We start from the raw sequence: 15,907 nt of genomic DNA on the forward strand, positions 1-15,907 counted from the left end.
TAATTACCTTTTTGTCATACACTCTTTTGAAGATGTATAACAATTTTCAGTAGCTGCATTCTCTGAGATTAACGTCTTCAGGACTGCCCCGAGGTGCGGCGAGATTTAGGAACGGCTTTCTGCAGAGTTACGGCTCCCACAGACAGGGTCGTAACTGCCAATTAGTAACAGATAAAAGTTTAGCGCCACTGAGCTAATTCGACTACCTAGTTCAACCTAGCATTTAATGCTACCAAAGACATATGTAACTTCGTATAAGATGAATAAAGTCTAAGGAAAAAATGTGCCTCGGAAATCAAGAAAAAGTCATTCTCGGATAGATGCCGCACACCTTTAGCCTATGCTCGGCTAGATGGCGTGACGACACCGTTTCATATTTAACAATTTTAACACATGGATATCAGTGAATGAACATGGATCAAAACGATATAAAAATAATAAAATAATTTATCCATATACATACATTTTTTTGTTAATGTTATACGTTTTTGTTTTGAGTTTTAGTCGTGTCGATAGATGGCAGTAAATTTACTGTGACTACAAAATGTACTATGGCAGGACCCCTCTATACTATGTATTCTTTTTCATGCTACTAAATATTTAGGTAGGTAGTTATGCAGCTGATCTAATGGATTTGAGAATAAAATTTATAATTATATGTAAATTATTTTAATTTCGTCTTATGTATTTATTTATATGCTAAATACGTAGCTTTTCATTTAATTTTTTTGAAAAACTTTTAGCGCTTTTGAAGTTCCTTTTGTACGTAGGTACCTACTTCAAAATAATGTAGGTACCTATTAAGAAATGAATAATTTTGCTCATAAAAGTATCATGTCTTTTCCATGATTCTCTTATCATCGAAATGAAAACTAATGTACCTAATAATCTCTATAGTAAACTGCCCATTTCAGGTCCGTGTTAACTATTGGTGACTACGACAATAAACGAAATTCGCGGGCGCTTAATTCCCTAATGATGTACATACTTGTTTTCGTCTTTGTTGGGATTTTAATTGTTTGAGAGGTAATAAACCATATTATGCATATTTGCATTTTGTAAAGATAATAAATTAATGCCACGCGAGATGTCTTGTGTTAGCTTTCCGTTTCTATCTTCACTAAGCCCCCTCGACTGGACACTGGACTTACCCATTTCAAATGGTAAAACACTACCCCACGACTTATCCTTACAACCTGCCTCCACCGTCCTACTTGCTGTTTGACTTGCCACTGTTGCTCGGATATGTTCTAAGTTATAAGAATTGTGCTTAAAGTAAGACCAAGAAAAGTCTGCAGCGATTTTGATAGCCCACGCAGTGCAAGTGTTATTTTAAACGTCAAACATCTATGAAATTATGACGTTTAAATAACACTTGCACTGTGTGGGCTATCAAAATCGCTGCAGACTTTTCTTTTTACCTCCTTTTCTACATAGTGTACCATCTACAATAATCTTTCATCGGCCCCCATGGAAGTCGGATTTTTTTCTTAAAAATTATCTTTGATCTTTCATATACTTTTAATTACGCTTCATCCTCCCCCTCGGACCATACGTTTCAACTGGATTGACTTAATGTATTTATACGCGGTCAAAGCTAATTTTCGGACGATTACAGTGGCCTCGTGTGGGCGTTGGGATTGGGCAAACAATTCTACGGTAAATAAACCTGAGCTATTTATCACTGCAATCTATCTTTGTTTACTTTGTTTTCCTTCCTTCCATCAAAATGTGAAATTATGCAGAATAAGTGTTACTACATAATATATTTGTATATTTGTTGTTAAAACTGATATATAATTTTCTTATATATAAGTTACTTATATGTATGCTATCCATTCATTGTTTATTTCAATGACTCATTCATGAGATACAATTTTAAATTTTATCAAAAACACATTAAACTTTCCTTTATCAACTTCAATATCAACCATTTCATCTAACAATTTAATATCTTCATCGACACCAAAACCGACTTCAACCCTTTGACGAAAATTATCACCGAAACTTTCAAACTTAACCCCAAAACGCATGTCTTGACCCAAACGGCCCAGACAGTGAAAAATGCGAGTTGCCCAAGTAAAACGCAGCTAATTCGGCCTACCTTATCTCTGTGTAAGTTCGACATTGCCTGTCATTTGTCTTCGTCAATGCCCGGTGATCATTTATGCTACAGCACACCCTACCCTTTCGGTGGAACATACGGGTTCGAATTGCAATGGACGAAGGAACTAGTACTACGAATACCTAAGCCATTACGTATAGACAATATACATGTAATAAAATCCGGCATTTTTGTTTTTATAGCCCCCAATTTAATGAGCGTACCATTATTGACGGAATATATTTACGTCGTAGGTAAAATTATTTGCAGGAATTCTATAAATACTTTGTTATTTCATTGGTTATAAAAAACCAAAGAAGTAGAATGTTCACACTCTAGTAAAATGATTATTTTAATTTATCTCAAAAGTCAACATAGGTACAAAAATAATAATAATATGAAGATAGTTTGTTTTGTTCCATTACTTATTAGGCCAATGTTTGATATAAAATAAATTCATACATCTATAAAGAGTTAAAATAATAATTCAGTAGCCTTCTTTTTCAAAATTCCTTTTATTAATTTTTGTTTGCATTTTCAAATTCAGTTCAGTAAAACAAGATAGTAAAAATTTAATGTATCCACTGTGGGACCAATATTTTTGATCATGAGACTGTAAAAATACATAAGAAGAATGCATCTTAAAAAAAGCTAAAAGAAAAAATCTTGCTCCTCTCTCCTCTTGTACTTGTTCTTGCAAAATTCAGTCAAAGAAGAAAGTAAAAGTTGCCTCTGCAAAAGTTCGTCGCAATATCCTCCCATACATCCCGACCACAAACATTCCTGCCCAGTCACCTCTATTCCCAGGCCTCTAGAAGTGTAATTCCCGTGACATATGTGGTGGAAGCGTGACTTTGGCTTTTCTAAGGAAATTGGAAACGCTCATTTAAAGGGTGCACAATGATATTGCGTTTTGGTTGAGTTTTTGTTTGTTCTTTGTGTTGGAGTGTGAGACATGTTTGTGTCTTGTAGGTTTAAGAGAACTTTCATACACGGTGGCTAAAAAATAACTACATTCCCGTTGCCAGAGAGATTTTGGAATTATACTGAGCAACTTTTACTATATGGGACCAACCCCGAAATCGCGATAAAAAATTTACCCTCCCATAGAAATATTTCTGTGGCGATATACTGATAGAACTGATCGTTACAGCTTGATACCCGAACGTAGTCAAAAAATGTTGTCCATAAGCAAACATTATCCTAAAACGTCTTGAAGTATTCATAGTCAAAAATTATACGACCGAAGAAGCGAGTATTTTATTTGTAAATACAGGTGCAAAGCAATGATAGTCAATTTTAATGCAGTCTGCTATAGTTAGCCAATCGGCTGACAAAAACATTGACAGAACATCTTTTATAGTATGTAATTCCATAACTACTAAGTGGATATTAATTACTATCAATAATATTAAATACAAGCTTTCTAACCACAATGGTATCAATAACATTTCCATAGAAGCAATTATGCAGTACGCTGCAATAAGCAGTGATTTACATTACATACATACTTACTTACTTACTGCTGTGGCGCAAATCGCAACGACCCAAAGTGGATTTTGGCCTCCGACGCCAAAGACCGCCATGCTACTCTGTCCAAAGCCGTATCTGTCCAGTCGACGGCGCCGAGTTCGCTAAGGTCTTTCTGCACTTCGTCTCTCCAGCACGATGGCTCGGGCACGTAGTCTGGATAGGGGAAGATCGCGCAGTCTGGAGGGCGTACTCTGGAGTACCAAGTGGCCGAAGGCCGTTTGGACGCCCTAGGTACCTCTGGAGATTTAGAATTACTTTATTTTATTGGATACAATGTATTTTTCAGTATCAACATAATATTTCAGTTTCAGTATATACATATGTTATCTGCTCTGATGTTATTGAAAAACTTATTCCTTTCAATGAAGTTGATCTTAGGCTTACGCAGTAGTTCTAGGCACAAGAAATTTCAATTACATAATTTCAATCACAATGATCTCATAATAGCGCACGTGCAAATATTATCAGTGCTACAGCTTTCGACCATTCCAATAATCACAATAGACAAACACTCCAACCCGAACATCGCTGACCTCCCCCCACCCCCCTAATTAGTTTACGAACGTTATTTGCATACGTCCACTAGCGAACGTTTGTTTTTCAAATTTGGAACGCCTGAATGCCTCCGAACTTTGCCGAACAATAACTCTGCACCACAGAACCAGAAAGCTAACTATCTTAGTAGAATGTACTGGACATGTGACTTTTTGATTCTGAGGTAACATAACTTGGTCAAGATGTTTCGAGCCGTTAATTTAGTTTGCTTTGATGAGGGTCGGACCTTTTAAGGAATCCTTCAGGTACGGTCAGCAAATCTGGGACAAATATTGGTTCTGTATTGTTGGGTGAGCGTTGATAAGGCAATTATAAACAGATATAAGCCAAGATATTTGATTACTATGCAAAATAGCATACATTAATTTTAGTTGTAACCATAATGAATGAGTGAAAATAAAACCTTTTTATAAATAGGACATAATATGAAATATGAAAAATAAGCACAACCACAAAAAACTTTAGTATCCGATTATTTGAATGAATGTACTTGTACAATAGCAGCAGGAAAGGTCAAAATAGGTGTTTTAATGTCCTTTTCTTAATTTTATATGATTTATTTCTTTCGATCCAAATCTAAGACTTATGCGACAATCATCCAATTTATTTTCACCTTTCCATCAGCTCCTCAGGTTAAGCAGGCCTGAAGAAAATTAGAAAAAACAATCACGCTGAGCTCCCGGTTGCCCAGCAACTTAAATAAAGCACAATTATATATTCCACGTCACTGGACTGAGGCACAATGAAGTTAATCCATCAGGTCTTGTCCCCGGGCGTGGGTACAGATAAGACAAAGGCCCGTATCCCGCCTTGGGTCGCCACCCTCGGCAGAATGGCGTGGCAGAACGGACAAACGGGGTTTTGGATAGTTTAAAGGCAGGTGACATGATTTATAAGCTGAACTGTGTCAAACGTAATTTCACCTGCCTTGGATACCTATATAATTAAAACTTGTGAACTGTTAGATTTTGTCCTCTAAAATTATTTATTACTAACTACTACCCTCCCCTATTATGTTCTTATCTTACCCCTTTTTACAAAATTTGACCAACTTTCCGATTTTCGACTAAGCTGAAATTTTGCATACATATGTAAATTGGATGACAATGCAACATTATAATGACAAAGAGCTGATCTGATGATGGAGACAGGAGCTGGCCATGGGAACTCTGTGATAAAACAACGCAAACTTATTGTATTTGTTAGAACATGGGATTCTTCAAGAAGCGGGTATTTAGGGTTCTCAAGGGTCGGCAACGCTTAAGTGGCTTCTGTGATGTTGCTTATGTCCATGGGTGACGATGACCGCTTCCCATCAGGCGGCTCGTCTGCTCGTTTGCTAACTATTACATAAAAAAAATTGTATCGATGGGTATTGTATTGGGTTGGGATGGGTTGCACGTGTAAAAAAAAGTACAGTTAGCGATAAAAGCTTGTACCAAAAATGAAATTATTGCCAAAAATTTATTCTGTTGGCATTATAATTATAGTAACGAATACACGGCATACAGCCTAATAGTAGTTCACTTACTTGACAATGTCCAGATTTTACAGCTAAAATCCACATGCATGGTAATAATATAAACTATCACTCAAACACTTCGCAACCTGCCTCACAGAGGCTCATCCCCCGTATCCACCCCACATCCGCATCTGCACCCCAACTCTCAACCCCAATGTCCATTCCTTCCACCCTTCTCAGCCCAGGTGGCCGGCCGTATGAATATTAATTCGACCATATCTTGACCGGGGGGTGGTTGACGTATGAAATACTCGGGCGATTATAATTGTCTTCTGCGATGTGGGTCTTTCTTGCCATTATGCAAAGGATTTTAGGGTTTGAAAATGGAATCGGGGGTAGTTCATGATTAAAACTCCGTTTAAGAAAGGTATGTCAAATGAAATACCGGTTTGATCCAAGAAGATTTAAGCGATATACCTACATAGTTACCTAAAGAAACTGATTAGGTACGGTTATATTGTGAATTTTTATCGTCAATTTCTGTTTTTTTACTGTTCCTTTTTGAACGTCTACAAAATATCTATATAATATATATCGAGGTGCGCAATAAAGAGTATTTGTATTGTATTGTATTGTAAATCTTCATATTAGTCACCCAAAAATTTCCTTAGAAAAAACAACTTCAGAATCTTCAGAAGCAATTACAGCGTTCGTGGTCAACTGATGTCGAATGCTATAAAGGTCACGCTAGACCGGACCGGGCCCGGGCCGAGGTTTCCCATGTTTCATTTTCTATGACGGCTGATCGGTGGTCACGTGGTGCTTTCCTTTGAAAAACGAAGCACTGGAAGCTCCAGCCCGGCCCAGGCCCGGTCTTGCGTGAGTCATCCTTAAAGGAGTCGAGACGTGTTGAGATTTATTTTATTGAAATAAATTGTACCTACACGATATAAGCCATTTACACAGTTTTATTTCACGAGTTGCTATAGCGGTAACCGAAGACAATACTTATTAAAAATTTAGTTTTTCTTCAATAATTTCTTTTTTATTTATCACATTTCTTGGCGGTTAGGTACAGTCGCTATCAGATACTTACATACATATATAGGAGCGGTCGAGGTGGTCTAAAATATCTGAACACGCACTCTAGCACCTTCACAATAAAGGCTTGTTCATATTTTTCTGAGCACCTTGGCCGTTCCGATATATCTGATGGCGACTGTACATGAAGTAATTTTGTTTATAAATAGTGTTTCCAGTATGAAAACGCAATTCAACTACTTTTCCATGAACTTACTTAATAACAGCTTTTCCACAAAGATTGCATTTGAGTAAGAGTGAAATTCCGCGAAACAGCTCAATGGATTCCCGCTAGAAATGATTACTGGAGTTATTTTTATGTACAAAATGCTTGAAAATGAAAAATATAACGATGACTGGCAGTAGATTTAATATGCAGACTTCATAGATATAAGAAAATCAAGAACAATAACGAAAAAAAGAATTACGGTAAAAGTCTATATTTCCGTGCTCTTATAACCCGGCAACCTTCAAATCAAGAGTGAACAGGCACCTTCTGGGCGAGCTCGCTCCATCGTAGGCCACGTCTACGCCTCGGCTAGTCTGTGGCCATGAGTAAACCCATGCATAATAAAAAAAAAAAAAAAGTCAGTCAGGGTCGATCAAGCTTAAATTGAAAGTGGAGGACCCGTGCGAAATGGGGTGTCATTCTGAATCCCTAACAACGTTTGTCCTAAAGTCACTTGCTCTAACTGGTTTGTCCTAATGGGCACATGCCCTAACGATCAATTGTCATAACGATTATTTTCCATAATGTAATGGTTAGCCTAAGAATCATTTGACCTAAGCATTTATACCATAACTATCAAGATCCCTAAAGTTTTTTACCATATTTTCGAAATCCCTAACAATGTTTGGCATAAAATAACATTCTCTAACTATTTTGACCTAATGGCTATTGCCCTAATGATCTATTATCATAACAGTTACTTTTCCTATTGATGAATTATCATAACAATTACTTTCCATAATGAATGGTAATGAACTGTTGCCACAAAAGTGGGTTAGGTTAGGTTAGAACTGTGACCCTCGAAAAAACGAACTGCTGCCACAAAAGTGGGTTAGGTTAGGTTAGAACTGTGACCCTCAAAAAAACGAACTGCTGCCACAAAAGTGGGTTAGGTTAGGTTAGAACTGTGACCCTCAAAAAAACGAACTGCTGCCATAAAAGTGGGTTAGGTTAGGTTAGAACTGTGACCCTCGAAAAAACGAACTGCTGTCACAAAAGTGGGTTAGGTTAGGTTAGAACTGCGATCCTCGCAAAAATGAAGTGCTGCCATTGGTTAGGTTAGGAGGGAAATTTAAATTAGGACATACGAGTATTAGGTCAAGAAACGATAGGCTAAGTAAAATTAGGTAACATGATGCTTAGGATATACAATATTTAGGCCTAACAATAATTAGGCAAAAAAAGAATTATGCTACATAACATTAGGATAAATACCCAATATGGAAAGTGCCATTAGGGAAAAACATATTAGGACAAAAAAAAATCGGCCAGTCGATAATAGGGAAACCAAAATTAGGGTATACGAGTGTTAGGACAACTGATCATTATGACAAACAATATTAGGGAATGCAAAGATAGGAGAAAAGACTTTAGGGATTCAGATATAGATCCTGCGAAATGATATATCTCATCATCATCATCATCATCATCTCAGCCATAAGAAGTCCACTACTGAACATAGGGCTCCCCCTTGGACCTCCATTCGTACCGTATATTCATTATTCGTGTATTCGTGTTTCGTTATTGTATGATATATCTAAATGATGTAATTATGTTATTTTTAATGTTTACTTGTCCGTACATGTTTTGACTCAAGCGAGACGAATTATTACAAAAGCAAATCATTTAGATTATCATTTTGATGTCAAGATGTGAGATTAAATTGGCTTCTAGCTCTCACAAAATAAATGTACAATAATATTTTCACCACACCAGCTCGGAAAGGCTTACTTTGCACTTCAAACACTGATAGCAAAGTTGCATTTTATTCACATGTCAAAGTAATCAAATGCAATTTTTGAGTTATTTACTTATCTTTGCTGGTAGAATTGACTTTTAAATGATGATTTTGGATGATAAATGTTTAATATCATTCATTTGGATATGATTTGGTTTGATTTTGTTTGATATTTTACATTTAATATTTGCTTCGGGTTGGTGTGGTGAAAAATTTTGTGTTTCACTCGGGGGCAAATTTTGTTTAACCCTCGTGCTTTGAAACCCTCACAACGCTCAAGATTCCAATTTTCGAACCAATTTTGGAATCTTTCGCTTGCTCGGGTATCAATATTAGCACGAGCGGTTAAACAACAACTTTGCCCCCTTGTAAACAAATAACTATAATACGTCACAAAACATGTCATTATTAATCAACGATATCACTTAAAAGTACCTACATCAAAACATAATGCATATCACAGCACCCTTTAAATATCGAAATCCAACGGACAATAGTTCGAAATTCGAAATATATGTCGTTGTTCCATCGAGTTCCGGTCGAGTTTGAGTCCAAGTTGGACGTCCGCCGGAAGCGGGAGGCGGCTGAAGAATTAAGTGACGATAGTTATTCAAATGTGGGTAGGTTGACCTATATAAATAAGAATAAAGAATATTTATTTCACATAAAACCTTATTAACAATTATAAATGTCCCGTGGCCCCACAGCCCCACACTAGGCTATGCCTGTCACGTGGTAGCCGAACTCGTTATTTGTAAGCTAAAGGTTTATTAAAAACTAATCTAATCTAATAGGTAAAGAATATTAGTATTTAATGAGCATTTGTCTGGTATATGTTTTGTCAGCATGTTTTGAGGTACCTATTACAAAATTTGTTACTTTACTAATGTGTCAAGTCAGCTACTTTTTATAAGAAGTCAAAATAATTTTTTACTTACTGCATATACGATGATATATAATATATGATACGCTACGTCATATGGTCGGTTATTAATTACATGATAAACACTATATCTTAAGTTACTTCTACAACTAAGCTACCAAATACATATTACAACGACACGAAATACTTTGAAAATGCCAGCGATAAGCAGTTTATTGTCGCTGGGCATTTTATACAGGTATTTTCAACACTTGCACATTACTTTTACGTATACACTAATCTAACCTTATTTAGCAAAACAATCCTAAATTCACCTGTTTGTCTCCGGAAATAGAGTAGGCATCTATGGTCTAAGATTAAAAATAAGGTGGCCCAAGAACACTCCCCTGGGGTACACCAAAAGTTATATCTGTTTCTTCGGTAATGTGGGTTCCAATTTTAACTTTTTGTGTACGATTTTGCAGGTAGTCTTTAAGGAGTTGTAGTGGGATTATCTAATGCCTATGCTTTCTAATACTGTAACTAGGGAAGAAATGATGGAGATTGTGTCAAATGCTTTTTTTAGGTCTAAAAATACTGTTAAACATTTTATAGAGTTCCGTACCCAGAAGGTAAAAACGGCACCCAATTACAAAGACTCCGCTGTTCGTCCATCTGTCTGTCTGTCTGTCCGTCTGTCTGTCCATCTCATGAACTGTGATAGCTAGGTAGTTGAAATTTTCGCAGATGACGCATTTCTGTTGCCGCTATAACAACAAATACTCTATTTAATTTTATTTTCATGGATTCTTATTCTTTCTTAAATACTAAAAACAGAATGAATATTTAAGTGAGGCTCCCATACAATAAACGTGATTTTTTTTGCCGTTTTTTGGTACGGAACCCTTCGTGCGCGAGTCCGTCTCGCACTTGCCCGGTTTTTTATTCTTACCTATAGTGTTGACGATCACATTTGGTCACATTTACTAATAGATTAGACTTACTTAACCGTATTTAGCTAAACAATCGTAAATTCACCGATTTATCTCCGGAAATAGAGTAGTCATCTAAGGTCTAAACTAATAAATCTCCGACACACAGCCTTCGAGTCCAGATAATGTATTTCTGTTCGGACGTACTTACTTTGGCAATTTGCGGGAACCTTTGTGCCCTTAAGATATCTCGTCCGACGGTTGTGGGTGGTGGTGGATTGTATGGAGTTGTTGAGGTGTGACAGTGGCACTTTAGTATGACAGAGTAATGACGTTATTCATAAACGCGCAACAAACTTAAATTAACTATTAATAGTTTGTATTATCCGTCATTTTGACTTATGTAATTGTAAGAATAAGATGAGACATACATTAACTAGATGAGGCTTGAAAAGTTTTAGTTTTCGTTAGTTTCATTATTGTAGATTGTATTTCGATAAGTATATGACGGGCATGACGGTACAAAAAGAAAGTTCTCTCCTTTTCTATACGAAATCCTTAAATTCCTATATCCTAGTCGGTAGCGACCTTGCCTAAGTAGGAGGCCCGAATAGGGTAAGGGCGTTTTATTTGTGTGTATTACAAATATTTTTTCCTGAGTTATGATTGCTTTTTATTTGGATTATAAGTATTTATTACTATATCATCTTCTCTCACGACTTAAGCCTTATTTTGCTTACTTTGAAACTAGGTTAATCTGTAAAATTGCCCGTTTTTTTTACCCCCGTTGTATCAGCACTACAATGATCCCTAAAACCAAGTTATCATTCCGTTACGTGATATACCCCCGTCTCAGGAAGGGCTAAGGTCTGCCCATTTACAAATCACAAACACTGACCACCCCCCCTTACTCCACCCACCCCCTGAAATATGGCGGGATTTGCCCGTTTAATTGTCTGCCCGACTTAAAAGTTGGGCAGTTTCGATTTGTCAGCATGTAACGTAAATACATTGTTATTTAAACAGCGACAGAATATACATATCCCAAATTTTCATGTCAAATTTTGCCAAGACGGGACCATATGGCTCGCACTGTCAATAAGTTATCAGATCTCATGTAGAGTCAAGCATCTATAGTCGCACCAATAAAAGTCTGCAGTGGATTTGATAGCCCACGCAGTGTAAGTGTTATTTATACGTCATAATTTCATAGAAATTTGACGTTTAAAATGACACTTGCACTGCGTGGGCTATCAAAATCGCTGCAGACCTTTTACGGTCTAACTTTACCAAAAATCTAAAAAAGTCAAATGTAAAAATAGGTACTTTATACACAAACTTTATACACATCAAACTGTTTAAATATACTATCTGTAATGTTAATATCCAGAGAGGATAATGTGGACTACTTTTGTATAGAGAAGTGGTCGTCCCCTTTTCCTCTTAATTTATCAAAGTTAAAATTCTACACCAAGTACTTAATATATGTATTCTAACAGGCCGATTCGAACTATAATGATACGTCAAATTTTATGTCAGAGTCAAAAGTGACGTTTTTGTTTGAAGAAACGTCACTTTTGACACCGACATATCTAATCCATATCATATCTAGTCGTAATATTTGACGTACCTATCTAAAGTTCCAATCGGGCCGTAAATCTCCCCATTTCTTTGTCTATGCGCGTAACCTAACCCTTACGACGTCGTGCGCAGCTTTAACATTAAATATATGTTTTACCACCTTATAAAGATGGCGTCCGAGATGCGCCCGCGGCTAGCGGCACGAACACTTGTATCGGACGACAGTGCTGGCTAGACCGGGAGAGGGTCTAGTACAAATAGCTCATAATTATTCAAAGAATCTTCGATTTATAAATGGAACGAAAAGAAAGCTCACAGGAACACCACAGACAGTAGCCTAAAAAACGCTGATGGTGGCCTAGCGGTAAGAGCATGCGATTTTCAATCCGGAGATCGCGGATTCGAACCCCGACTCGTACCAATGAGTTTCTCTGATAATTTGTACGAAATATCATTTGATATCTACTAGACGCTTTTCAGTGAAGGAAAACATAGTGAGAAAATCGGACTAATCCCAATAAGGTCTACTTTACCCTCTGGGTTGGAAGGTCAGAGGAGTCCCTTTCGTAAAAACTAGTACCTACGTCAATTCTTGGGTTTAATTGTCAAGCGGACTCCAGGCTCCCATGAGCCGTGGCAAAATGCCGGGATAAGCGAGGAAGAAGAAGAATATGTTTTACCACCTTATAAAGATGGCGTCCGAGATGCGCCCGCGGCTAGCGGCACGAACACTTGTATCGGACGACAGTGCTGGCTAGACCGGGAGAGGGTCTAATACAAATAGCTCATAATTATCCAAAGAATCTTCTAAAGAAATAAAACTCACAGGAACACCGCAGCTTACTTTCTAGCTGAGTTTGATATTTGTTCCATAATCAGCCCATCAGTCCACTGCTGGATAAGTGGATATAAGTAATATATCAGTGGGCGGGGCACATTGGACGTAGAACCGATGGCCATTGAGGCGGAAAGGTCCTCGAGTGGCGACCACGTACCGGAAGGTGCCACGTAGCCACGTAGCGTGGGTTGACCCCCCACAAGGTAGATGCTGGATGCGGATGACGCAAGGCCGGTCAGTGTGGCACTCTTTGGGGGAGGCCTATCAAATCAAATCAAATCAAATCAAAGCATTTATTTTCAGGCTACTAAGGCCCATAGATACATAGGTACCTTACAAACTAACATATATACAGGGTGAAATTTAAATCACTGGCCATATTCATTCCCGGCACTAGGTTACACTTAAGGAATCTATTTAGCGAAAAAAAAGAGTACATTTTTTTTTAATTTTCATTTTTCAATTTTTAAATATTTTCCACGAGTCGTGGTCACCCTATTACCACGAATGTAAACAAACCTAATAGTAGGTTTTAACAACAACATCAGCAAAACCCTTATCTGACCTTCACTTAACCTTATAATCGTTGCAATAGGGTCCACCCAGTTAGTGTTGGCGATGGTAGGCAGGTTTATCAATTTCGAGGGTAGTCTAAACTAAATCATTCCGCGCTAGCGGTAAACATAACGGTAAGCATAAATGATTAGTCACTCGTCACTCGCCAACCTTAAAATAATAATCGCGCGCGTACTAAGGTTAAAAAAAATGTTTTCGAACCGGGAATATTACGAAGTGGTACGGTGTTATTTATTAAGTGGTGAGTGTTTACGTGGTGCACAAAGATTATACGAAATGGAATCCGTTCCACGCCTTCGCAGACAAGGATTGAATCCAAGAGTACCATCTCGTGGGACTTTCGTTAATTGCGTCGATTTTTAATCAAATGTACGTAAGTTGAATCAATTTTTTAAATACGCCTGAATGCAAAGATTCCTGACCTAGTTTTTACTCATTGTTTTTAAGCCACGGACGTTTTGTTAATAATCATTAGTCAGAAATAACATTTTAGATTAAAAATGGGTTGCCTTTGCATTTTGACGGTTCTAAGCCCGTTAAAGTATGAAAGGAAAAATTAGCAACTTATGTAGGTAATCTCGCTGCAATAGGGTTCATAATTGGTGACGCGATTGCAAACAGCGGGAGGGGCGGGGTGTCAATGACCTTAACTGATAAGAGAGAAGCGGGTGTAGTGGGTAGTTGTCGGTTCACCATAACGTACGAGGTTTTTAGGACAACTTGATGATGAGTTATTTCGAAAAAAATATACTGAGCGGTATTAAAAGAAAAAACACGTGTTTAATATTTTTTCGAGTTCTTTCGGTTGTTTCAATTTGGCCAGTGAATTAAATTTCACCCTGTATAGTATGTGTCTGACCATGGGGCTTTAATTCCAGGGCTTGATTTTACTCGCTAAACTGAGCTACTTTTACTATGGGACAAACCCTAAAATCGGGGAAAAGTTTTTGGCTTTTCCATAGAAAACGTCGAAATCTGATCAGCCAAAATGTATGAAAAAGTACAATTTTTTTTCGGGATTACGCGGGGTTGGTGGCGGAATAAAAGTAGCTCAGTTTAGCGAGTAGAATCGAGCCCTGAATTTAAAGCCCCATGGTCAGTAACACCCTGTATACAATAATAAAAATCTTTTCAAAATCAAAATCAAAATATACTTTATTCATGTAGGCCTAGCAACAAGCTCTTATGAATCGTAATTAATCTTAATCTAATTATCAGAGCAATTTATTGATGTTATTATTCCATAATAAAATTGGATTATTATACATGTCTTAAATATGTACTAATAAATCATTTTCGTGCCTATGTCTACCAGTGCACGTCCTCTGGCTGATATGATGAATTTTGGCGGGCAGATGTTAAAAATGAATGCAAAATTATGATGGCCAGGTCCCGTTCCATGCAACGCACGCGCATGTCCGTGTGTGTATGGTGTGATGGCCGCGTGACTGCGGACAATGTTTATTGGACTTTTGAGGGGCTCTGACAAGCTAGGGCTACTCCAACATATACTGTCTTAATAATTTTCTAATGATTTATTTTGCTTTTAATTGCTTTCAGGCGATACGAATTTAGGAAAACTAAAGTAAATTAATAAATACGAGTATTATAGGACCCGGGTATGTCCCTAAACTACGTCCAAGGCCACCGGTGGACGGGCAGCAGCGTCCCTCAAATTCGGTGTACTCGTCTGCGATCGCCAACCCGCCTGCCAAGCGTGGCGATTATGGCATTCACCCAACAAAAAGGGGGAGGCCTATGTTCAGCAGTGGACGTCTTATGGCTGAGATGATGATAATGATGATGTTTATAGCAAATCCTTAAAGAGCCCCCAGATTACCAGTTTGCCGGGCGAATGGTTCGTCGAGCCTGTCAGTTGATCGGAACTGTCACTGTTTGCTATTATTATTATTTATTACGGTTAATCGTTTAACTATTGCATCAGTTTTTTGGGGTTCCGTACCTCAAAAGGAAAAAACGGAACCCTTATAGGATCACTCGTGTTTCTGTCTGTCTGTCCGTCTGACACAGCCTATTTTCTCCGAAAGTATTAGACCAATTGAGTTGAAATTTGGTACACATATGTAAGTTTGTCACCCAAGGACGGACACGTAACGTAAACAAATGAATTTTAAATATGGAGGCCACTTTTGGGGGGTAAATAATAAAATTAAAAAATAAAGTTTTTCAAACTATATCGTGTCACATATCAAATGAAAGAGCTCATTGTAAAAATCTCAAATATATAATTTTTTTATCATTTTAAAACAGTTTAGAAGTAATTCAAGAAAATAGGCAGAAAATGACCGTTCCCCCCCTTTATCTCCGAAACTACTGGGTCTAAAATTATGAAAAAAATACACATAATAGTTCTTTACCTGTAGATGACAGGAAAACCTAAGAGAAATATGTAGTCA

The sequence above is a fragment of the Cydia fagiglandana genome, chromosome 17 (genome assembly GCF_963556715.1).
Source record: "Cydia fagiglandana chromosome 17, ilCydFagi1.1, whole genome shotgun sequence".
Classification (NCBI taxonomy): Eukaryota; Metazoa; Arthropoda; class Insecta; order Lepidoptera; family Tortricidae; genus Cydia; species Cydia fagiglandana.